The following is a 27269-nucleotide window of genomic DNA, read 5'->3' as shown; positions in this document are numbered from 1 at the left end:
GCAGTTCTCCATGAGCTTCTCCAACGTGAGTCGTTCCTAAAGGCTGCAGTCCTTCACACACTGCTATAGCACTGGTACCTTCCATGGGGTGCCATCCTTCAGGAACAGACTGTTCCAGCGTGGATCCCACACAGGGTCACAAGTCCTGTCAGCAAACCTGTTTCAGTGTGGGCTTCCCCCAGGGTCACAGCCTCCTTCAGGCATTCACCAGCTCTGATGTGGGGTCCTCCATGAGCTGCAGGTGGGTATCTGCTCCACCGTTCACCCCCATGGGCTGCAGGGGCACAGCCTGACTCACCGTGGGCTTCACGGGAATCTCTGCCCTTGTGCCTGGAGCACCCCCTGCCCCTCCTCCTGCACTGGCCTTTGTGGCAGCAGAGTTGTTCTCTCAGATTTTATATTTTTTTCCCCTTCTTAATATGTTATCCCAGAGGTGCTTCCACCATCACTGACTGGCTCAGCCTTGGCCAGCAGCAGGTCCATCTTGGAGCTGACTGACATTGGGTCCATTGGACATGGGAGAAGCTTCTGGTATCTTCTTACAGAAGCCAGCTCTGTAGCACCCTGCTACCATAACATTGTAATGCAAATCCGTTACACAAAAGCGTATAAGAAGTACAAAAAACTAACCAAGATGTTTAAGATTCCCAAAGACTCTGAAAACCACTTGATAACAATATTTATTGCACCAAAGAAAAAAAAAATAAAGGCAATCTTTGGGGAATTGTGGGGGTTTTGCCTTTGTTAATGGTAATGACAAAATTGGAAAACTTTGAATGGTAAGTCAATGAATCTTTAAATCTTTTTTGTCAGCAGAAATTATATTACTGCGGAAAAGCACACCCAGAAATTCTTACTATATTTATTATGCACAGACACTACCTGAGACTTCATTTCAGGAAACAGGGTTTATATCCTTGTTTCACCTATGAGCTGGAGCAAATCTCTTGGGTGCTTCAGCTTGCTCGTCTGCAAAGATATGTGATTAAATTGTTAAGCAATACATGAAGATGAAGTGTTACTATAAAAGTACAAAAAATATGTGTAAGTTATGAAAATACATTTGCCACCAGGTAGCCTCTTGTTTTTTATGATTCACATGCAGTAACCTTACTGATGCAACCACAGCTGCCGAACTATATACTAAGGGAGAAATTTGACCAAATACCTAAAATATGATTAAGCCATTACATAACAAGGAAAGAGTAAATGTTCTATCAAATACTACTTTTATCAATTAATTGTAAATTTCTTATTCAAACTATTTAGAAATATGCATATTTTAATTTTTAAATTATTAGAAAATATAGGATTAAGCAGAAGAAATATATTGCACAGGATTTCACAATGATATATCCAGTTTCTGGTAAGATTTAGATTTTCATTTGTGAATGAAAAATAGAGAATAAGGTTATAAAATTTACAAATTACTACAAGATGGAGGAACTGTATGTACCAGGAGCTCAGGATAATAATTCAAAATGTTTTAATTGGAGCTAAAGCCTGGAAAATGAGGAATGGAATTCAAAATACCTCAAACATATAAAGTTTCAACGTGAGGATGGAGGATGGCTATTCACATAATTGTTCACAAAAAAAGGACATAAGCATTATAAAGCTGCATGTAAGCTATGTCACACTCTTACAGAAAAGAAGACAAATACTTGCAAAATGTAGTTAAAAGCAGTCTTGTTTGTAAAACATGAAGTAATTCTTCAGACTTCCTTGGTATCTGCTGTTTCTGAAAGCATTCTGGGTTTGGATGCTGCATTTCAGGAAGATATGGATCAACTGTGGAGAGCCCAAATATGAGTACTGAGAAATAGCAGAGGTCTGGGAAATCTGATTGATGAAGATAAATGAAAAACATCGTGGTGGCATCAGTCTGCCAATGTCTTTAAACTAGTTATAAAGAAGAAGAGAATAAACTCTTTTTCTTGTCACATGTGCAAAAAGCAGAGAATAGCCATCTGAAATGGAGGAAGGGAGACTGCGAATCGATTCAACAAGGCACAGAGTGACTGGAAATGAATGCCAAGGAGAAATATTCAGTTTCAATCCTTGCAGCTTTAAAAACAAAACAAAACAAAACAACTCCCTGGTTTGATGTACCGGGTCCTGATTTTGAGCAGGAAATATTCATCATGACATCTCAAGGTACTTACCACACCTGTGATCTGTGATTTCTAAGTTCATAATAGCTGGAAAGAACTGAAAATCTGACTTAACTCCATTGAAGTCATCTAAGTCGTTATGGTTTTATATTAACGAACCTGAAAGCAGAAACTGGCCTAAAATGGACAAAAGTTCCCACACCTTTTTCTTCTTGTTTCCAAATGGATGTTCACCTCTCTGAATTCCACTGGTACCTTTGCTACAAATATGTCCTTCCTGCTGTTCTGTGCTACTGTCTTGTGTTTCAAGCAAACAGCAAGAATTTGTAGGCACATGCTATACGCTCAGGGGAAAACTTCTTGGGATTTTTACAGTATTATGCACTTGTGCAGAGTAGAGGTTGACAGGTTTGATTTCCCAGAGATCTGTAAGTGGATGACAAAGGTCAATGACTGTTTCATCCATAATTTCAGCTCACTTCTGGGCATTGAATGGTTGGGAACTGAGGCACGTGGGAGCCCAACTCGCTTTTTCACAAGGGGGCCAAGGTACCTAGACACCGTCACCCAAAGGCACTCAGTGGATTTCTCAGTGGATCACAAAATAGGATGCTCAACGGACAACATGCCTGTAAAATATTTTCTTAAGGTTTTATTCATGATTTCTTCTTCCTTTAAGCTGTTAGAGACTGGTTGGGAGAAGGTGTGATAAGCAGCGCACCTTTTCTTTTCATAACACACTCCTGTGAATTTCAGGCAAACTATATTGTTTTCAATAAAAATCTGATGGAACAGAAACTTAGTAAAATATTTTCTCATTCTTTTTGTTATTATTTGCTTTCCTCAGGAGCTCATGCTTCAGTTATTAATCTTTTCTGAGGAGAGGAAAAACCAGAAAAAGTTGTGCTGCTACCTATTTTCATGTGTTTAAAGTAAATTTCAATACATGTTTCTAATGGAAAGGTTGAAAATATGATCTGTTGCCAAGAAAGCACCATAAAATCATCTGAGAGCAGCTCAGATATAGAAAATAATTTAGTATATTTACAGAAAATCTACACTCATCCAACTTTTACCATCTGAATAAATCAGTCACAGGGAAGCGTAGGAGGATCTTACTGAAATGAGAGCAGTGTCACACAACCTCAAATTTAATTACTTCAATTCAAAACTCCTTTGGTCCAACTGATAATTCACTTCCTATAATGATGGCAGAGTGGATAATCTTTATTTTTTCATTATCTTTTTTTTTTTTTTAGTTTTTTATTTGCTAACTTGAATGGAGAAATTTTTAGCAAAGCAATCTTATAAGCTTTTAAAATGCCAGTTTTGATAGAACCTCAAGTATACTCCCCTGTTGAAAGGCAGAATGCAGTGCTTTATTATTGCTATATAGAGAAATGTCATATGCCCCAATTGAGCTGCTACAGCTAATAAATATGTTTTTAAAAGATCAAAGTATTGCTTCTTATCAGAAATATAGGATCATTTTGCAATGTGAGAGGAAGAGAAATGACTGAAGAATATAATATTCTGCATTCTATTATAACTATGTAAACAGGACATAACTTTTTTATTGTTATACTGGATTTGAAAACTTTAACACTCAGAAATTTAGCTAGTAAAGCCTTTTTCTGAAAGAAATAGACTGACACCTTATTTAACAGATTGTCGTGTGTCTTGAATTCATAACTATCTACTGTTAACAAAGATTCTTAAGCTTCTCCCTTTTCCAAATAAACTTTTTGAAGGAGGTTAGGAACAATCATCCATCTTTAATACTTGCTGACAACAAAAACAACTTTGCTGGCCAAAAGTAAGCAACATGTTATGAATGTTTGTCAGTTTTCTCCTAGAATCAACCTTCCATTGAAGTTTTGTATGTTGTTATTTCTGAAAGTTTGCATTCTTTATTAAAAATCTTGGGACAATTTCTGAATGCTGCGTTACTTTTATTCCCCATAAAGATGGTGTAGGAGAGTCCAACCCTCATAACCAACAGCTGTCTTTCCTTATAGAGGAGAGTTGAGCTAGAAAAAAATAGCTGACTGGATTATTTTCTATATTTATATTTCTTAATGTAAGAGACCTACATAGAAGTATATTAGCCTGATAGTTCATTATATCTAATTAAATATTACTAGTTATCCAATGAAAGTGAAATCTTTTCTCATTGTTAAAGTAGACCAATGTTTTTATTCTTAGACTTGTCTTCCCATTACCTGCAACTTCATTAAATTTAAAGTGTCAAGGTAAGACTTTCCATATGGGTTATATCTATTAAGTTTCTTTTTATTATCTTTTGTGATAATTTTTATTTATTGTAGAGAATGTGACTGAAGGAAAATATACTATCATTCCTTACTGAAATGATAGGGATATTTTCCCAGTGTGTCTCTCACTATTATACACTGCTAAGACTTGAAATTTAGTAGGGGACCCTCTCCAAGTCATGTACATTCTTTCAGATGTTTTGGGGTATAATCTGCTCCAGATTTGCCTTTGGTAAAGTCTGTTTGCACACACTCCGTAGAAACTGCTTATAGTTCATGCTAAATCCCTTGAAGCTTACACATGAACATGAGCTAATTGAGAGCCTTGCATTCCCTTCAGTTGCATCTCTGAGCATCTGTAACTAGAACCAACAAGTGAAGACTGCAGATTTCATTAAGAAATGTAGGCTTTACCAACCCCTGCTTTATGCTTCCCCAGGAATGAGGAGACCCCTCTGAATGTTGTGCACCCCCTCCCTGCATTAGCTGTTTTTTGGGAAACTATCTCCCCAACTGTACTTGGCAGCGTTAGTGTATACTAGGTGCACTTAGCCCTAGAGAAGAAGCCATCACTCCTGTGATCCCAGTCACATTGCTGGTAAGAGCCACAGGAGTGGGACAAGCAGCTAACTGGCCCACCCATGGAGAAGATGTGTTAGACCTGTGGGTGGGTACAGGGGAATAGAGAAGCCATGAGCTGCTCTGCCTGTAAGAAGTTAAAATCAGGGACATGTGCTAGCACCCACAGATGTACAAGAGATATGGAGAAGCTGAGATGAGGCTATTAGGTGCACTTGATTACCAGTTAAAAAAGGAGAAAGGTGAAAAGATGGAAGCAATGAGGAACCAGAAGCTGGGAGGAGAAAAGTATGAGCATCTAGTTAAGGAAACTGGAGCTATCATGAAGCATCTGAGGAAAGGATAGAATCCAGTGAAGTGAGGAGAGTGAGACCAGAGGGAAGACCCAGGGGAGAAGAAAGATCATGGACAAGAAAGAAAGAGTTTGGTTTGAAGTTCAGCCCCCAGTACATGCTCATTCCATGTCCAGGAACAGAATTCAGTCCTGCTTTTCTCCATTTTATTTTCTGACAGTTTCATCCTTTCATGAAGGACCAGAGAGAATTACAGCCTGCTGCTTTATCGGCTACTGTATTAGCTCAGGTGACAAATTTACATGGTGGATCAAAAGCCTCAACATTGCTGATGACTCACATGGTGGTCAGCATAATTCAGTTTCTTTAAAAAACAAATAAATAAAAAACCAAACAGAAACCAAAACTGGGGATATTTTACACATGCATGGACACATACATAAAATTTGTATGGAAAGAATATTCTTGAACAAGCAAAATTAAATTCATCACATGTGGGAATAGTCAGAATCATGACTGTATTTGTAACCTTCATTCAGCCCCTTTTGTACATAAGACCATGTATCTGGGGGAATTTTTCCACTGAGTCCCAGGAGAAAAACCTGATCATACAGGGATCAGGTTAGAATGAAACTTGTAGGAATGACTGGGCAGTGAAGAAGGGTCTCACTGCTGGTCTTCTGGTTCATTCACTAGGAAGCAGTGAACACGTTGCTGGTGAAGATGGCTCTAATTGTATATTCCTTATTTCCCAAGTGTCTGCCTTAAGACATCTGTGGCCTAAGTTGCAGAGCCGCTGTAAACTCATGGCTGCACATGAAGTCAATGTAAGCTGTGCTGAAATATGTGAGAGCTATGCAATATTAGAGGCAGACAAGACAAAACCCAAAAGCTTCAAGCTAAACAACTTAAAAGTAATAGTTCTTCAGACAATAACCTCTGCGCCTATCAGTCCCCATCTGTTTAGAAAAGATAAAAATAAAGCCTTTTATCATAGTGTTGTGAGAACGCAGACATTACTGTTTATGAACCACTCATCTGTGAATATGATAAGCCCCAAAGAAAAATCCATGAGGAAAATCAGTTTGGCCTCTGTGGAGGTAGAGGGTATTGAGCCAAACGCTACATAGCAGCTCTCACTAGGGCAGCATTGTGCATTCTGCATATATCCTGTGCTGGATACAAGGGGGAAAACAGCAAAAATAAAATGGGATTAGAATGCATAAGCAGAACAGACATAAATGAAGACAATTGTACTTTGATTCTAGCATTACCTAAGTAATAAGTAATCTAATTTATAGTGTATTGGTGTTACATAACGTAGATAAATTTTCTATGTACAATCTGTATGAAGGTAACACTATACTTCAGAAATGTTCCTTATTTTTGAGGATTAGTTTTAATGGCAGACTACTGTTGCAGGGAACTTCCATTCCATTATCTTATGGCTCTGCAGTGCATGAATCCTTCACTATTTATGGAATTAATGTGTGTCTCAGAGTCAGAGAACTAGAAAGACTGCTCATTGTTAAATTCACCTAAATTATTCTGGTATTGGATGCTGATTCTTGTAATTTTATTGAACTTCAAAAATTTGAATGGGTATTTCTTATTCCAGGTGCCTGCATTTTTTCATGAAGTTTAAATAATTTCATTTATTTTGCTGAACAATAGAAGTTGAGGCATATGTTTGCTTTTACTATCTAAATGAAATATTTTGCAAGCGTGATAAAGCCTCAATATAGCTCATTCAAGCTGAAGAGTTGCAAATCTGTTTCAAAGATTATTCACTCTGATTTTAGGTTTCAAATATTTTCCCTCATATTGATGTGCTATTCCACGAATAAGCTCAGTGTAACGAAATAACACAATCCAGATTGTCCTCTCCGGGAAGACTGTATTTGCTAGAAAATCTTTAGCTCAACAGATTACTTCAATGACTGTTTACCTAAAGAAAGCAAAGTCCATTCTTGGGAGGATGAGAAACAGTTTAACACTCAAACCACAGCTCTATAAGGCTTGAAGTCTAGAGCCTTTTTCTTCCATTTCTTGTAACTCCATTAATCTTGCTGGATTCATGGAGCTTACTGGACATGCAGACAAAACATGTTGACTTCCATGCCACAAGGCTTACTATTATCAAAAGTCCTTCCTGAATAGGATTCAGTGATTATTTTTTAATTGATACAGTTCAGCTCAGAACAAAATTATACAGAGAGGCTTATTCAGCATTTATGTCAATATACTGGTTTTAATGTCACACTTCCTTAAAGCATATGCTGTTTCTCTTTCAGATGCATGTTTATTATGCCAGAAACCCCAAAGGTCTCTCTCTTGACTGTTTCACAAATAATGCCCAAAATAATTTTTGTTTAAAAGTTTATTTGGTTCCTTTTTCCCTGTTTTTGTTCTCTTCTATTTCATCAAATATGGTTTGGCAAAAACAGGTTAACAAACAATAACATTCAGCAGTCCCAAAGACAAGGAACAGGCACTTGCAAAGACACATGCTCTTTATGTTATCACACAGGTTTAAGGTCTCCTGCAAAGTGTGTACCACAAAATACATCTCAACAGCATCGACAGCTAGTGAATTCTGAAAAACATGAAGAAATCAGAGACACAATATATGCTTATCAAAATGCATCTGTAAATCACGCATATAATCAAAAAATATGAGCCCTGCTATCCAGCGCTCTTATCAAAGACATACTCCCTGTGAGTCTCATTATATAATTCTTACAATAGCTTTTCTAGTTAAACAAACCACTTAACACTTTTAACAGATACTTACATTGTGCTCTAAATCTTATGAGGATAAAAGTTATCTAGTGCTTTTTATGATTCGTGTGGGGAGCAGTTATCTGGTAAGTATATGCATTAATGCAGGTTTTACAAATAAGCTTCAATAAATCTTTTTTGTTTTGATATATTAGTTGCATGGGTGACACTTTTTCTGTGTGTTTTAACCTATCTAACAGCCAACAGTGTGTGGAAATTCCTAACCTAGTTTAAAGTGTTGCAGGGTGCAGATTTTGACCCTTTTGGCTCATTCAAAATTTCTTTTCAGTATCCTAAAGTGTGTTACAAGTAGGCTGAAATGGGTTAATAAATCACTATGCTCCTCACCCTCACTTCTGCCTCTCCTTGTGTTCTACTTTTACACACTGCCGCTATTGCATCATCTCGACACTCTGATGGAAGCTCTTGCAGGCAAGGTCATGACTTCCTGCAAAATCCAATTCCCTTCTTCCCCTAAAAATAGTAATAAAAATGTACCAAGGAAAGAGAAAAAAAGAGCTTTGCCATACATTACTTCTACATACACCAGCAGTAACACAACTTTCAAGGAAATTATTTTTAATTGGTTAGGATGAGTGGGAGACATACTCTGGACAACAACAAAAATCCTACGAGCTAGCAGCAAGGACATAAATGAAGAGGGGAGAAGTGAAGCCAGAAGATCAACAATGCCTCACCTGGGGCTGGAGCTCAGACGTGCTGTTGGTGTGACTAGTGTGCTGCTTGCAGCCACGGCAGTCTTCTCCCTGAGACATCTTAGAAACCAAAACTCAGAGCACCACACTCTGGCCATAAAAATCAATAGGCAATCATGACACAGGACTTGCACAATAGCACATCATTTCATGGACTGGTTGCAGGCAATGGGGGAACCTCCCCTGCTTCCCTCATAGCCTTAAATTACTAGTGCTATTAGAGTTCCTTTGTTCCAAAATCAAGTATATATTCCTGCTACAGGGAGGGTAGAGTAGTAGATGGACTCAGCAGTCAACCCATCGTTGCTGTTTTCTTACACCAGTCAGTTGAAGTTCTGCTACTACAAAGCCTGTAATCAATGTTAAATATAATTATCTAGTGTAGGAAGGCTTGAGCTCTTGAAAAGTTCAGTTCTAAAATCAGTTAATCTCAAATGTAGAAAAGGTCAACATGAACAAACCAGGAGTAATAAAGCAATAAAGTCCAATCCCATAAAGTGAAGAAATTTAATAGAAAAAAATAATCTATACGTATGTTTCTTCATACTGTAAAAGAAGAAAACATGTTCTGTACTTTAAAACAAGGAAGCACGGCAGGTCTGTTTTAAAGCAGTAAAAGTACTAAAGAACACAGCTGCTAAACAAAACTCGGTTTTAAGCAAGTGATGAGGACCATAACTTCCTGGCGACAACTCATTATGCTGATGCTTTTGGCATTAAAACCTTAAAATAAATTGAAAGAGAAAGGCAGTTTATGATCGGGAAGACATTCAGAAGCAAAGGAGACTCCTGCCACCTTTTCATTTGTTGTAAATTTATTAGGATCTAATTTAATGGGCCAAAATTTCCAAAGACACTATAATAAAGTGCACTATTACAGCAAAATTACTACAGAACGTAACATAAGAATCAAAGAAAGTAAGGTGAAATTAATCTGCATCTTCTATTTCATTTTCCTGCTAATAAAAAATTGTTCTTCAAAGCACAGTTTTTTTAGTTTAGTTCAGTTTAATTTTAAATGTCTGGAGAGACAGATACTTCATCTATTTTCTAGAGAGTGTAACCCACGCCCTTACAAACTGCTGGGAATCATTCCTTGACATTAAGCCCCTCTCTCAGAAGAGAAGCAATCAAGTTTGTCTTGCAAGACTTCATCTGCCCTTAATGCCCCATGACTATTTACCCCAACAGCAGAGACCCACCTCAGTACTAAGATGTTTCTAAAACAAAAGAAAAATCTTGAGTCTAAGAAAATCATTTACCTTATTCTTATTTTACTATTTTGACTTTCAGTGAAATTATAGCACTTGATTTGGAATACAGTGCTTTGTGGTAAACAGAGCCCCATTAGACTCTTTCCCTGAAGAGAAATTTAAGAACAAAATAAAGAATTATTTAGTTGAGCTACGTAAAACTCAGGAATAGATCTTAATCTGATATAAAACTTTCTGTATGCATTAACTTGAATGGAGCTCAGCCAAGTTATGATCTGAGAATTTGGACCATTAAGTTTAATATAGTCTTTTGTATAGGGCAATCACGATTGATTAAACATTATAATTTGTATTATATAAATAACTCCAAATATTACTTTTACTGGACTTCCCTTAGCTACTTCTCTTAATGATTTTGCATTGTGAAAGGAACATTTTTAGATGCAGGTGGCATGACAATGACAACCATGCATTTGTTCATGCTGGCATAAATATCTGGACAACATAAGTTTCTGGATAAAGCTCATAAGTATGTGAAGATCACTACGGTCCTTTTTGGATAACGGCCAGTCTCCAGTCCAGAAATGAAATTCCCTGCAATATATCAGTCTGAGAATATTCCAGAGAGATCACAAAAGTAACATTTAAGATTTATGACTCCTAGAAAACCTGAGAAGAAGAAATCATTTTCAACCAGATAGGATTTAGGGCCTGAATAAACACTTATAGAGGATCAGTAGCTCAGAGCTGACACTTCTGCATCTCTTGACATCACTTAGATCAATCGATGAAGATCAAGTCCGTGAGCAATGGACCCACTCACAATTCTTTTCTACTTTACCTTGCTGAGCCTTCACCTTCCACATAACATTTTGAATTCACATAGGTAAAATCAACCCGTCACACACCTAGAAATAAGACACCTGGAAATAAAGAACTCACCGCTGTGTCACATATCTTCCTTACTTGAACATCTCAGCAGAAATCAAACGTGTCTGATGAGGCTGCTGTGACAGAGAGCTTTCTGACTGGGCCTATAAATTGGCTATTGCTGTCTGCAACACAGTGTTAAGAAATGAGCTAGGTATAAGCCTCACAGGAGTCGTGTTGTCCTGATAAAACTGTTTGTTTTCTAGAGTTTTTGTCAATATGTCATTACATAATTCTTCATTCTTGTAACTCAAGCTCACCATCTAATATAGGCAACACAATACAGTTTGTGCGGTCCATAAGACATTGCAATAGCAAACCAAAGCAGTACCATCTGCTTAACCTAATGCTTGATCAGTAGTCCTAAGATTTCAGCAAGACCACTTGTTATAGGTGAGCATAGCAAAAGTCTGCAATGTAGGAGAGTTATGATGGAAAAATGTCTGGTCAATGATTGAAGCTTCTGAGCCCCAATACTATAGAGCAATATCACCAACAACAGCAAGAGGTATTTGTTATTTGTTAGTGTAACCAGACTTACAGATAATTTGATTTGTCCAGAGTTCTCACTAGAATGCTTTTACTTTTCAGTCAACCATTTAATATATTTTTTGAACTGTAACTTCAGTGTTGCTTTAGAATGTAATTAATTTTAATAGAGGAAAATCTTTAAAAAATAAAAGCTCATAAAAAACACACTAACAAAACATTGAAATGAAATGCCACTTTGAATCAAGAGATATATTTCATAAATTAAAAAATACAAAATATTTAGACTTATCAAAAGAATTTTTTTCTGGTGAAAACCTCAGTCATTAATGATTTCTGATTGTAACATAAATTTGAAAGATGACTGAAATATAGTAAAAATTAAGAAAATATTGAAACTAACAGAAGCAAAACTGTTGAACTCTTCAGAAATTTCAGTGAAAGTATAGTGTTCCTTACTCATGGAACAGCCTTGGGACTGTGTACTAATTATCTTGGTATATATTGTATATAAATAGCCATATGAATATGTACATATACGAAGCAAATGAAAGTTGCATGCCTAGTTATAGAAGGATCAACAGAGTATTTCAGGATTATTTACTGAACAAAAGAGTAATTTGGCAGTTCTCTGATCCAAAGACTTTTTCTTTGATCAGAAATGGTAAATTCAGACAGGAACAGGAACCCACCTCCAACAGGGAGAAGTGCATCCAGTGGATGAATGAAGAAGTGAATAAATGAACCTCCTTTGGATAGAAACTCCTAAAGGAAGGTAGAGGCAGGAGGGAGGGACAAAAAGAAGGGACCCATTTTGTGGTTTTGGAGACTACACTTGTAAGAACACGCAATGAAGGTACTATTATAACGACTTATAATTATGTGACCTATGTATTTTTAGAAGTACAAATTTAAAATACCTGCCATCTCCAGAAACTCAACATCAATCATTGTGTACATGGTGTGCACAATATCATGCACACAGCTGTTTCAAAGCTGCTTAAAAGCATAATAAATTCTCACTGATATCAGAAGGTCAAGACACCTTTGGTGTTCTAGTATAGATCAGTTGCCCTATGTTTAACAAAGCAGTAATTATGGTAACTTTAGCAGTGTGAAGTACAAAAAAATAGCGTAAGGGTTCTGGAAAGATGTTTATAATGCGAATGCATTTTTACAGCCTATCATTTAAGATATGCATATGAGTTATTGATGTTATGGTTTTATAGTCAGATGGAAATTACCAGAAGATTTGGTTTGTGAATCTAACAGTAAAATCTACACAGTGCCTGAATATTAAATTTGACTTTGTGGTATTAATGTCATCTGGAGAAGTCCTACTTTTTAGCAAAGCTAATGGAGAAGTGAAAGGCTATTTTTTCATAGCTATGATAAGAAAAAAATGCCAAATTTATTTCTTTAGAAAAGCCACGAACCTCAATTTCCAGTTACTCTAAGTGTAGAGGAATGATGCTGGGTTAATTAACAATATACAGCTGTGGGCTGTCTTCAGGGGCGGTGGGTTGGCCGATGTGGATAAGATGCAGCTGTGGCTGGTTCCTACTAAGTGGTTAAATAGCTCTCAGAGGTATGGAAGAGGGGCAGTTAATGAGAGTTCTGAAAGGAGAAGGGGGAGAGTGTATGTCCTAGATGGAGGTGAGACAAGGAGAAGGATGTAGTAAAGGCAAGAAGCAGGGTGGACTGGCCTGAAGAGGATGAAGAAACAGCACAAGCAGTAGATGAACTGTTGAAACCTTGTAGGAGGTTGGTGGCTGTGCTGGAACAAGGTGTGCTAACTACTTATTGAAGTTAACCTGGGATGTGATGGTAAAAGCCTTGTTGCAGACAGTTTTGAGAGTGCTGCAACATCTAAGGACTACTCATGATGGCTCAGTTAAAACTTTTTAACTCCTATTTTGTGATTAGTAGTACATAACAAGTTTCACTGTGGAAAAAATAGAAGATGCATTAATGGTCTTTATTTCACTAAAATGTGTGATTTCTCTCTAATTATTAGAGAAGGGCAGCTTTCCCAAGCTTTCAAAATATTGATAATCTCCTAAACTTAAAATAGGCCAGATTGCATTTGCCATTACTCCTAATTTAGCATGTCAAAAATGTAAGATTAATTAGCATTTGATTTATGGGGTCTGTGAGTTATGGTCTAGCTGAAATGTTACTCTTGAGCATAGGATTACTGTGAATCCCACCATTTTCTTTTTTGCTTATCAGCCTCCCTCATATGGTAAAAATCTCCAGCTATCTCTCTTAAATCTTTACCTAGTAGATGACTTACTGGCTCAGACACATACCAAAATGTTACATGCTAGTTTAAATAACCTTGATTAATTTAGATGAAAATTATACAAGTCATCATGATACTTAAGGTATGTGTTTACTGAGGAGAGACTCGTCCATCCCACACTGTTAGCTGTGACTCCTTTGTCCAGTGGTATGGTCAGAGCTGGTCATCAGTCACCACTGCCTACGCCTTTGAATACAACGCTTCTCCAGATGGATGTGATATACACGCATACAAGTGACTTCCCTGGTTCTAACAATAGGGCTGCTTTCAGTGCCTAGTGTGTACTCTGATTAGTACCAATGCATTATAAATGATACTTTTGAAAAATAAAAGTGAACTTCTTTATTTTCATCTCCTTCAGTAGTGATGGTGCAGTTCATATACATATTGCACTAGAATTTAAGGGCAACTAATGCAGTTAACTGATGAATATGGCAACAAAATTTATGACCAAATGAAGAATTATGCTATAAAATCAGGTTGTACTTTTAATGTACTTGTAAGTTGCCTTGATAACCAGAAATCTCCAAATTTTAAGTTTGGTCCTCTATGCCAATAAATGTGATTTTCCAGCTCCTTGCAAAGCTGTATTTCAATCAAATATCAGCACCTACTAGATTAACCGATGTGGCATTAAGGATAACGACGTCAAATAATCCACTCAGTTGTAAAGTGATTTGTTAAGTAACTAGTTGCTAAAGAATCACAGAAAAAATTGCATGAATTTCAACTGTCCTAATGTGTAAAAGGAGCAGAAAATACAATTTTTTGCCAGTTGTACTAATCAGAATTCTGGGTCAATGGACATTTCAGAATAGTCCTGAAAATATCACAGCAGGAGTTTAGTCTAAATATAGTCTTAACCTTAGCATGTCCCCTCTTCAGTTGATACTAGTATTAAGTGGCAATCAAGATCAAGATGCAGTTGAAGGAGGAAAAAAGACAAAAAGTCAGAAGCAAAGCAGTGTCTGAAAACTTTCAAGCTTCAATAAATAATTGATGAAAACAGAACTACTTGTCTTAATATAAATAGATGGAAGACTCCAAGGTAAGATAAGCCTAACCACCCATTTTCTTAAACAACCAGTACATTTCCTATTTTGTTTTAACATTCCTGACATCTAAACATACTTTGTTGTCACATCAAACTGACCTTATTAACTTCCTGAGGTGGCAATCAAGACAGAAATCACATAGCTTAATGAAGAAATTTGTTTCTTTTTTTCCAAAAAACATTAGTTGATAAGGGAGCTGTATTGAACACACTGTGCAGCACAGGAATGTGAGACCAGAATCTGTCTGGCAGTGCTGATCAGCCACTTAGCTTTTCATCCTACTGTTTCCTTCCCCAGGAAAAAGATAAATACGTGCCATGACATTTTATCTGTCTTGCCAAGGACAGGACATTCCACATAATAGAGTATGATTTTCACACAAAAATCTTTTTAAATTAAGAACAATCAAGTTTTGTGGATGTGGTATCCAGTTTGCCAGAGCAAATTTATGCTCAGTAGAGTATACATTTTCTTAGCCTGATGCCTAAATCAATATTTAAAAAGTGATTTCAGGCTAATGTAGATAGAAATATGGACTACTATTACCTTTCACTTGATGTGTCTGTTTCAAAGTCATTGTCTAGTTTTAAAATTAAAACTGTATATTATTAGATTGAATATTCAAAGAACATTTTTGATCATAAATTCTTCAGGTTAACACTGATACTAACCTTCACCATAACATAAGCTTTCATCCTGGAGGTAGTGATATGTATACTGATTTTCAAGCATATGAACACTAAAATTATAAGATAACACTAAGCTACACAAAAGAAGCACTTCTATATTGTTTACTCAGTCAAAAGGAGCATTCAAGTATTCCTAAGAAAAAGAAAAGAAAAAGATACACCCTAGCAATAACAAAAATACATTGTGTTGCATTTGTACCTATTTTGACATTGCTTTGTTGAACTCTGTGACTTGTTGGCCCAGTCTTGTTTCCTATGGTAACTCATTTCCCTTTCAAGGTCGTCTTTATTCTTGCCAGCTTGTGTTTTCTCAGTAGAAAATAATGAGAAAATTCATATCATTTTAGTATGTTTAGCAGCTAAGACAATAACTTTTTTAAAATAACACATAGTATATATGTGGTTAATGCTTCAGCATTTTACTTACAGTTGAAGCTGTAATAATTTAATATCGGCCACAAAAGGAGGTATGGAACATTTAAGCTGAACTTTATTATGGTTAGTGGACCATGTTATTAAATATATATTGTTAAAGAGACATATTTTTCAAATTCTGTTGAGTGTTAGGTTGCAAGAAGCACAATGAATATTGATTTAATTGTATACCATGGGTTTGACCTAGACTTAAAATCATTAACTGGAGTAATTAAATGCCCAACTGTAGCATGAATAGCAGAGACATGACTTCAAAATAGGAGAAAAAGAATGATTAAACTAGCAGAATTTCTTTCCTGAGCAAACACCCAGTCCCCTGCCCACCTCATTCACCAGCTACAAAATTGCCTATACTTGACTGCATTTGTATACCTGATACGTGTTTTCTGTTCTGTTAGGCATTTGACTGAGGACAGTGATTTGAGGCAGAGCACCTTCCCTTGCCCTTTTGACAGCTGGATGCACAACTGCTTGGAAATTAATGTGAATAATCTCATCTCTGGGAAACTCAGGAGCATCAGGTAACTAATTTTATGTCAGTCATGATCTGAATTTTTAGCTTTGTCTGAAGAAAACTCAAATATTCCTTCTAGGCAAGGTAAAAGATGAAATAGCTGGAGTTTGTCTTAGCTTATATTAGTTTCTAAGGGACTTCATGTAGAGGAAAATTTGCATTATATGACTCTGCACTGACATATTTCTTCTAGCATAAATTTCCTTCTCTTTCCCCAGAAGGTGGGTATAAAAGGTTATCCAGGTTAATGTTTCTCCTTAAAACTCTTTGGTGCCTAAGGAAAAAGTCAATCCATATTCTGACCACCTGAGAAGGACATGATATTCATCCCTGTATGAGTAGGAATGAAATATTTAGACATCATAAATTCTGTATCTTGTTATCTTCACTTTGATGGGGAAACAGGCCAGAATCACATTACTAACTTTACTACGCTATGACAACATTTTATCCTTCAGATCCATTTCCTTGAAAATTGGTCACAACTGGTATTCAGCCTAGACTGGATCTGCTGACAGGTAAAGTTATCCCAAAAAACCAGCCAGTGTTAACCATTCCTTACTATTTCTACGGAACTCCTACACTATCTTCAGGATGCATTTAATTGGACAATATACCTATTTATTTATGATTTTTTTGCACATTTTAATTATGGAGTAAACAAACCAGTTCAGGAAATCACATGAATTAGCGTAAGAAAATATTTCTAGAAATAAATAACCAAATATAATCACAGTCTGATTAGCTTTACTGGGACTATAGAAACAGTATTGTATAATCACAAAAAGTTTGCTCTGTGGATTCAAAGTAAATGAAAGATTTCCATTTTTAACGTATTAAAAACATTTTTTAGTCTCCATCACCTTTATTTTCTTCATCTTTTATGCAGAATATCATGGGGAAAATACTTTAAAATTTTAATTGTTTCTTTTTCAAGATTTACTTAAAACAGAAGAACTGTGGAACAGGACCAAAGCAGAGCAAGATGATATGTTAAGAAGATGCAGTTTGCATTTCCCAGACTGCAGAACAAACCCAGATACCACACTAGAGAGCTTTGACACTAAGGAGTTTTTCTAGGGGCAGAAAATGTTAAAGTTACTCAAATAAAATCAAACAATTATATTAAGTATAGTCTACTTTTTTTGTTATAAACATGACAAAATTGTTTTGTTTCTTTAAGGAAATTATATCTTAAGGTCTAATCTTAGAAATCCTGGTTAGATAACTGATTCATGATGAAATCTGTAAGAGTCTAAAAAACATAAATTTTTCAAGTGCTTTAATAAAGTATGGAATCCCAATATTGAAAGACAAGAATCCTGTTTTTTACTTATCCAATTGAAGAACACATCATGTTTTATAAAACCTATTTTCCATCCTGTTTCCTAAGGTGGAAAAAAAGAAATATTTGCCTAAGATGTGGCAGATGATTGCTTCTGAAAGAACAGGGAAACAAAGGCTTCTGTCCTTCAGTACTCTACTACCATTGCCACATCTATTCATAATTATCTTCCCTGTGAAAATAATGCAAACAAAAAATGTATCCTAGATAGCCTTATTTTTATTTTCCAGACTTCTGAGAAATTCAGTAAGTGTGATCTGATTGCTTATACTCAGTACCTTTACATATTTTTCTCATGCATTGTTCTAGGTCAGAGTATATCTGGGCTGCTTTCCATATGCCTTTAAAAAAAAAATAAATCTTTAAACTCCCATAAAAAACCCAGAGAATTTGACAAGGAAAGGGCAACAATAAATTACATGAGATTCTGCCACTGCACAAACTATGACATATATTTTATGAAAGTACTCACTATACAAGTCTTTCACTGTGGTAAATACCAGAGCTTTTACCTGGAATTCTGAATTCCTATGTCATTTGCTCCTATAATGCAGAGAAATGTAAACAACATAGATGAAATTTTCACATCGCTCTAGCTGTGGGAAAAAGTAATATTGGCTCCAGAGTCCAAGACTTTAAACTTGAAGGACAGGAGAACATAGATAAATTAGAAAGAGGGTAAAGGATCATAAGTTGAGTGATTATGAAACTCTCCACCCTCACATCTTTTTTATATTCCAGTAAGTAGAGCACTTTTGAGCTCTGAATTTATCATTTATTTCTTGACTTCTCTCAGTTTCAACACAATGAGAAATGGATGATGTTCTCCTATTAAGCACATGATTAACTTCAAAAAGGAGAGATTCATAACAAACCAACCTTATTGAGTTGAAGGGCACAGTAATTGAAAAGCATCTAATGGTGGCTTTTTCCAGAAGAAAGCAAACAAAAATTCAACAGCAGAGTAATGAATTTTGGAGTGACCATGAGCTGCTAAATGAACACAGGTGGCTGTTTCCACAAGAAAGCTATTTGTAATAGACTTTAAATTAGCAGGAGGGAGATATAAGCTTTTTAAATACTTTTGAAATCTCACAAGTGTGAAAGACTTCATACATCATAACTGAAATAAAGGAAAGTGATTAATAATTGTCCTTTACCTAAATGAGTTGCCAGATGCACTGACTCTCAAGTGTAAAAAAAAAAAAAAAAAAGGTAAAAAAAAGTACTCTGGAAAAAAACCTAGGTATTCTTGATGCAAAATTGCTCTGGGTACTTCCTGTTAATCCTAACAAGTTACAAGTGAGTAATTCTTCAAAGACTACTTTGTATTAGGAACATTCCAGCAGGGAATCCTAGACCTGCTTATGGAGTTTGGAAGATGGCTGGGCTCACTGGTCTCTCTGGTTCAGGTTCTGCAGTGTAACATTCATACAGTCATGCATAACAGCAGCACAGAAGTAATAGTATTGACCTGAATTCACTTATATCATATGCTTAAATAATCTGAGAAATTAAGTCTTCCAGTCAACAAACAGAAGTAGATGGCAGACACAAGCCATCAGCTTGAATGCAAAGGTGGGTAATGACTATGACAGAGTGTAGGGATTCTTTAGTTTCAAGAATGATGGCAATAAAAGAGTGGTGTTACAAGAGAAGGGTTGTGGAGTTCATACAAATCTGAAGATGTGCAAAATTATTGGGTAGCACCCTTGCTCACTAAAGCTCCGATTTGTGACTGTGGTCATGATCATTTTCCATGTTGCTGCTCCACTGGAAAAGTCTAGTTCAAAGGTGTGGCCAGGAGATCAATGGCTGTGGTGGTGCTAGAGAAAAATCCTTGCCTCAGTTCTGGCTTCCAAAAATTCTCTTCTATAAAAAAAAAAATTGAAAGATAGTCTGTATCATTTTTTTCTTTTCTTTGGGACTATCCAACTGTAATTTTAAATACAGGAGTAGGTTTCTGCACTTTCACAACTAGAAATGTTCTGATACGCGTATATGACCCACCACTTTACATCTCTTAGTCATTCAGATAGTGCATATTTTGGTATCACATTGCTCGAAAGATGAAAGATTAATTCAACATTTTGCTGAAATTTTAAACACACATGTAAATAAATTTACATACTTGATTTTTCTATCTCCCCTAGTAATGAAATTTTATATACTTCATAACTGATATGTACATTAATTACACAAAATGACATCAGTTAGCTAAAATAAACTGATTTGCTGTGGACTTCACATGTATCAATTTTTCTTCTATTTTCAGGTTTTATGATACCCATATTTCTTCAGCTGTGCTCTTATTTGGCAGGTGTTATCCTATATGTCCTGAGTGGGTGATACTGCTTACATAAAGAAATTTGTTGTCAAGTAAAAACTTCTACCTGCTACCTATATTTTTAGCTTATTTCCTTAACAGGCCTTTAAACACTTTAGGCTAGACTACGTAAATAGTATATGGGAAAAGTAATGTTCATATTTTACAAAACCTTTAATGTTAAAAATATTTATTAGCAACAATAAATTTCATGACAGTATTCAAACTGATATATATGGCTATCAGGGTGTTCGCCTAGATTAGTAAAAGCTGTTAAACTGAGCTTGAAATTTGGAATGGAATAAGCAAAATGCTGGTTTTTTACATTAATTAGAACTGTCAAGGGCTTACATAGTAATTTAATTAATAGACCTCTTATTGTCTTTCTCTACAGTTCTGGTAGTATTAGTGTTAAATGTGGGGTTGGACTGTATGCTAGTCTGATCCAGTGTAGAACCTTTTTTCTGAGTTATCCATTGCAATAAATTAATCTACTTTTGTAGAAAGGACTGAAGCTCTCTGCTGAGTACTGAGAAGTGCTACTGCATTCTGTTAATGAAGTCTAGTGCTGATATGCTCTGACATCTTTTTCCCATAAGATTTCAACATAAGAGTTTTCAAATCAACACTTCTTACCAGTTTTGTACATATCTTCCAATTCAGCTTTTTAAGGAGAATGTATAGGACTTCATGCAAATTTGCTTTTGAAAAATTACCTTTAAAATAAAAAGAAAACATTGAGCGTGTAATTTGCATTTCCCACAATCATTTCTGCTTAAGACTCACACAATATTTGTCCTCCAACTAGATACAGACTAAATAAAATGAGTGACCTGGAAACCTCTTGAAAGAGCAGAGATTTTTTTTTTTTTTTAATTGAAGTCTGCCATACTTGATCTGTGGCTACCAAAGGACGTTTTAGAAGATGGTGCACTCTTCTTCGCTGCTGAAGGCTTAGAATTTATCCAGTTGTCATAACTCCCCTAATTTTCACCTAGCAAGGAAAGTGATAAAATCAAGGTATTACATCTTACCTTAGGAATATTGCTCTTTAAGAAGCATCTATTCCCTCATCTTCTGCCTATTCCACCTACTATCTGCAACTCAAACAGGGCTGTCTAACCTGGCTGTGGTTAGTCAGCCAAAGTCAAGAAACTGGCCTCAGACCAGACAAAATCGTTCCCAAATGCTCTTTCAGGAATTCATCTACTGCTGCAGTCCTTAAATATCACTGAAAATATTTCTTGACAAGTTCTTACAAGAGTTTATCAGACAGGAGCGCTGCTTGTACTTCTAGAAACAGGTAATTTAAAATAGTTTTGACTTCATGATTTCACTGATGTTACGCAAACTTGTAATTACTAAAAGATCATTTCAAATCTCACACCCACTTCCATTTAGCCTTTTCAAAAGGCTGTTTCTCTTAAAACAGAAAATATTTGAATTCTGAAAAGACTTACATTTTAGATTCATGTCAGCCTGCCTTAGAAACAACTGTGGGTAAAATAGTAAAGCAGTTTCCTCCCTCTGTTGGGATGGTAGTTGCTTTTGAGATGCACCCTGGTGAGAAAAAAACTGTCAGTGATAATGATATATTGGCTTACTTCACTGCTGTCGGTTTGGTTTATTATTGGTTGCTTTGGTTACCTCTTCTTGTAGTGCTTGCCAGACATCTGTGGCTGCATAACTACACACAGTTTGAAGCAGCCTGAAAATTATTCCAGCCTACATCTACATAATATGGTCCAATAAGTATGGATGAGTGCTGAGGACCTAACATCCGTACCATTCAGACTTTAAGGGTGAGAGACATGTATTTTGTACTAGCTGTGATCTGAATTTACAGACTAAATACTCATCTTCTGGTTAAATTCCATCCTAGATATGCACAGCAGTGTAAACCAAAGCACAGTAAGGAGAAGTGATTGCTCACCTAACACGTTGAGTCAGATACACCCATATTTGAAAAGGTTAATAATTAAAAATGAAGTCTGTGAATGGAAAGTTTTCTCTTTCTCATTTCTGGGATATATTTTGACTCCATAATGTTTTGTTCTTACATATAGCTATGCAACTCATGCACCAAAAGGACTTTCCTGAATTTCATGTCAAGAAGAAATTAAAAAAAATTACCAAACAAGAAACAAAAATACATGTCAGCATTACACAGCTGGAGTACTTGAAGGATTAAGATGAGTTCTTAACCTTAAGGTAAGCTTCTGCAGTTCTTTTCTTCAAGGCACCTTTAAATTTAATAATGCCTTTACTGTCACTGTTACATTGACATGAACAGTTAGTTCCAACTTTTGATGACTTGGAAAAGGTATTTGGTATTTTAAAATTGAGTCTCTAAGAATGGAGCTGCAGAATACGTGACGACTTTCAGAAGTGACAAGTCAGTAAAATCTGACTTTTGTGAATGAGGATGTTTATTCTGGTTACTTCATGACTCTCTAACTTTTAGTAGCCCTTTTTGGCAAATAGATTGGTAAAATCCATAGAGTCACACATCAAAAAATAACTGCCCAAATAATCATCAATATCAAATTTAACAGCTTATTAATATCAAACCCAGTAGGAAGAAGTTAGCATTTATCAACAGACTAGTGAATAAAATTATAATAGCAACTAATAATCCAATTGAGTCTGACCACTGGGGAAAAAATCTTGGAAAGTCAATATGGCAGATGGATTTCTAGAATTGGCAATGCAAGGCAAATTAGAGACAAAAAAACTTTAAATTACTGGGAAGCTTAAATGATCTTGTGCCTGTTACCACTGATAAGCACGATCTACTGACATTATATGACAAATTTGGGCTGAAAGCACTCATGAATGTTTCTATTTCTAACTCAGGCAAGAATAGTCATGAGATAAATAATCAGCACTTGGAAATGTAAAGCATAAGTGCCACTTTTGAATACATGGATAGCATTGGGATTTCTATTCCTTTTTTGATGTTTCTAATACTACTGTGAGGTTTTTCTGACCCTAGATTCCAGCTACATGATGTATGCAAGCATCAAAACTAGTTAGCTACTGTAGTCAAGGAAAACTTTCATGAGTATAGAATTTCTGGTTTAGTTTTGTTTGTTTGTTTTTAATGGTAAAAGATTATAGACCTAAAATCAGGTTTAAGAATTTCTATTCTGTGAGAAAATAGCCTAGGGGGGAAAAAATGCCACAGTTAAGAGGGTAACAGGTACTTTTAATCACTTTGGAATAAGATCTAATATCTTTTTTAACCTAGATTACTTGTCTAGCGAGTTCAAGACAAGTAGTCAAAAAGATGTGTTTTGACCATGTGAGCGTTTGTTTTGTCAAAGTAGTTTTGCCCTTGGTTTCACTTTGTTTTGTTCAGACTAATAGCAGTATTCAATTAATCCTTTACTGATATGTTGATATTGTTGGTCATCAGGTTACTCACTTTTTCACAGTAATTTAATGATTTTGTTTAGAACCTGCCTACCATACATTTAGGTGGATAAATAAATTTTTAAAATAATTTATTCTAAATAAATAAATGAGGCATGAATGAATCTTTATCCAGAATAAGAGTATTCATTCATGAAGTCATCACAAAACTACTACATTTTACATTTACTTGTTATCTTGATCCAAATTCAGCCTCAGGTGTTGACAAACAATTAAAAATATTCTTCATGTGTGTTGTCATTTTGCAAATAATATGTGCTTTTTGTGTGTTTATTGGAACCAATTACCTCCATGTGCTTTAATATATTCATAAAGAAAAAAATTACTTTCTGTATGGCCTATGCATTCCATCAAGAAACTAAAAATACAACAGAATTAAAATACAAACATGAAAAATACAGAAATCTCCCACATGCAAACCAGGGCTCTTAAAGCACATATATGAATCAAAACCATCTTTAGAACTTCACATTTCCAGTTGTACTAACATTAAAAACTCAAAGTCTGATTAGCAGACACACATCTTCAGATGCCTCCATAGCACCTGAGATCCAGTCTTCATTATATGAAAATTGTGATAAGAAAGTGATCAGATAGTATGAGAGAAGGTGACAACAGGACAACATTGAGGTGAATAGCAGTTTCCTCCAGATGATAATTTCAGGGTAGAAAATAAATACTTAGAAAGACAAAACAAGAACAAGACTATTGATGCTTTTTCAGTTGATTAGAACATTTGATCAGAGTTACTGAATAAATTTGTTAAAAATTATATTACTTATCTAGTGAAAATTTTGAAGACTTCAATCTCCTCAAGTTTAGGTAGTTAGTTATCTAGTTACTTAATTCACCTGGGGGGGGGGGGGGGTGTTGGGGGGGGGATGGGCAGGCAGAGCAGGCAGGGGGAGGGCAGCAAGAACATTTACATTTTTTTCTTTTCAAACTGATTTGGGGGGAAAAACCAACCAACCAACCAAAAACCCAACTAAAAAAACCCAAGGCAATTGCTTTGGCTATGTCACTACTGTTATGAGGTTTAAAAAAAAAAGAGATTCACTGAAATTATTTTGGTGTTTAACCTATATTTTGTTTCTTACAAACTTACTTGAATTTTTCCTTTACCTAATTGAAATATAACCTCAGCATTCAAGGCTAAAGCTGCTCTCCTATGCACATCTGGATTTTGACTGACATCTATGTAACTTTATATAATTCATAAGTCTGACACAACTGATCCAAAAAACCTGGTTGAATTTATAAGAGAAAAACAGTAACGTAAGAAAATGGGTCCTGGCTCCAACTGCTAGCTGAGTAAGGTATTTCTCTCTCATATCTGACTTTGTCCTCCATGAGAATTCCCAGTGAAGCCAAGAAAAATGTAATGACTAAAGCAATATGGAATATTCCTGTATGATATGAGAACACAGAGATGGGACCTCAAGAATTACATTCAGTGATACAGTCTGTGATCCCTTTATAGGCAGAAAAAAGGCAGATGTGAGGAAGATACTAATAATTTAGGTAATAACTATAGGCTTGTGTCTGACTTTTGTTATTGTTAATTAACTGTTTATCTGCTTTTATTAAATACTTCTTTTTATCAATGGAATGTCAGTACCAGTGATACAAAATGGCAGGGCACAGACAAAAGTTTGGAACTAAAAGTATGTAGAAGACAGACAAGATATGTGAGTTGTCAGTAGCTACATGCTACCAATTTTATGTACAAAGTAGTCTTTAAGAAACCTCTAGAGAAATACAGCAGCATCAATAGGCATTATCAGGCTTTTTCATCTTACTTTTCTCTAAACAAGGAAATTTAACCTGTACTGCAAAATTATTAATCTAATTTTAAAAATCTTCCCGCCCCCCCCCCCCCCCCCCCCCCCGACCCTCATGGTCTTACAGACATGTATCCTCAGTTTAACTGAAAATCATTGTTCCTGTCAGCTGATAAACACTAATCCATAAACCACCCTTTCCAATATTTGATGCATTCACAAAAACTTTAAACACTTTTCTGTTGAAAACCCAGGCTTCGCTTGGCTTTCATTTCCTTCTTTGGTGCTTCTCTGTTTTATACTATCTATTTTGCCACAGGTACCAGTCACATACATTCATCTGGGATCCAGCTATCCCAGTAGCAGTATATCACCAGCTAGTCTAGTGTAACAAAGGAACTTTTCCAGTCTTCTGTAGTTAAAACTTTTTCTTCTACAGATTTTCTGTGTCAACAGGGCCCTGCAAATACTCATTTCATGCAAGTGAGGAAAAGCAAGATGTTCTGATCAGTCCTTCATCTTTAAGGGGTCATATTGTGTATGGGTGTTGGCACCTCTTATTGTTGGCACCTAAGATGTTGCCCAGCGGTGAGGAAAAAAAAGTGTGAAACAGCCCTATGAGCACAAAGGCAAGAAAGGGAGGAGGGAGGAGGGAGAGGAGGTGCTCCACACGTGGGAGCAGATTCCCCTGCAGCCCCTAGGGAGAGCATGGTACAGCAGGTATTTCCCTGCAGCCCATGGAGAATGGAGAGGACCACACCAAAGCAGATATCCATACTGCAGCCGTTGGAGGACCATAGGCCAGAGCAGCTGCATATTCTCTGAAGGAACTGTGGACCATGAGAAGAGCCCACACTGGAGCAGGGAAAAGATGTGAGGAGGATGAAGGAGCAGCAGAGAGAAACTGTCATGGGCTGACCACAACCCCTCATTCCACATCCCCTTGTGCTGCTCAGAGTGAGGGGAGGCAGACGAGTAAGGAATGAAAGGAAGAAGTTCATCCTAGGAATAAGGAAGGGTGGGAGGAAACCATTTTAGGTTTTGTCTTTGTTTCTCACTATCTAAGTCTATTTTTAATTGGCAATAAAGTAAACTAATCTTTCCCAAGTCAAGTCTGTTTTGCCAGTGACAGTAATTGGCAAGTGATGTCCCTGCCTTTATCTCTACCCATGAGATTTTTTGTCTAGTTTTCTCCCCTGTCCTGTTGAGGAGGGGGAGTGACAGCAACTGGGTGGGCATCTGGCAGCCAGCCAAGATCAACTCACACCACAGAGGTATAAAAGGCAAAGAAATGTATCAGCTACACATGCTTCAATGTCCTGCCCAGAACACACCACTTGGTGGAGTTTAGCTAAAAAGTATTAAAAAAAAAAAATCTCTTTTGAATATTTGATACTTGCCTCTGTAACACAACATACGCTGGAGGCCATTATTGCATATATTACAGAAGGCCATATATTGCAATGCAGGCTCATTCTGTTTTGTAAAAATATAGAAGTAGAACATATAAGGACACATTGTGCAACGATGTACTTGATTGAAGTAGTTGATATAATTAAAAGTTGCAACATTTGAAGTTTTAAAATAGAACATTGTTGACAGGATTCCAATGAATGCTTATATTTAGTGTGCTTTTTTCCCAACCTCAACTGTTCATGCGTTCATCTTCTATACTATCAAACTGCTAAAGTTTCAATGCACTGAAATGGCACTACATCTGTTGTTTGTCACGGCAATGAACGTTCCATCTCAGAAACACATAGTTTTCATTGTCTGGTGATAGCTGGAAAGTGGTTTGAGGAATACTGAGATGTCAGTCTATATTGTGCCTCCACTACTGCATAATTTATTTATGCTGTTTACAAAACTGTTCAATAATGCTTCATAAAAATACCAATCTCTAAAGATGAGACACTACAGATCACAATTTTTTGAAGGAAGATAACTAGAGAAGGAACATATGTAGAGGTAAATAATTCAGTAGCTTGTTTAATC

General features: G+C 36.1%; 1 long non-coding RNA gene across 1 annotated transcript; it reads left to right on the top strand.

Moving 5' to 3' along the window:
• Nucleotides 1-16185: 16185 nt before the first annotated feature.
• On the top strand, nucleotides 16186-17519 carry LOC114017008 (uncharacterized). Its single transcript, XR_003561809.2, has 3 exons — nucleotides 16186-16394; nucleotides 16846-16905; nucleotides 17325-17519. It is a non-coding gene; the product is annotated as an uncharacterized LOC114017008 (long non-coding RNA).
• The last annotated feature ends 9750 nt before the right edge of the window (nucleotides 17520-27269 follow it).

Source organism: Falco cherrug, chromosome 2 (assembly GCF_023634085.1).
Source record: "Falco cherrug isolate bFalChe1 chromosome 2, bFalChe1.pri, whole genome shotgun sequence".
In the NCBI taxonomy this organism is placed as follows: Eukaryota; Metazoa; Chordata; class Aves; order Falconiformes; family Falconidae; genus Falco; species Falco cherrug.
This window is presented reverse-complemented; position numbering and strand designations above follow the sequence as displayed.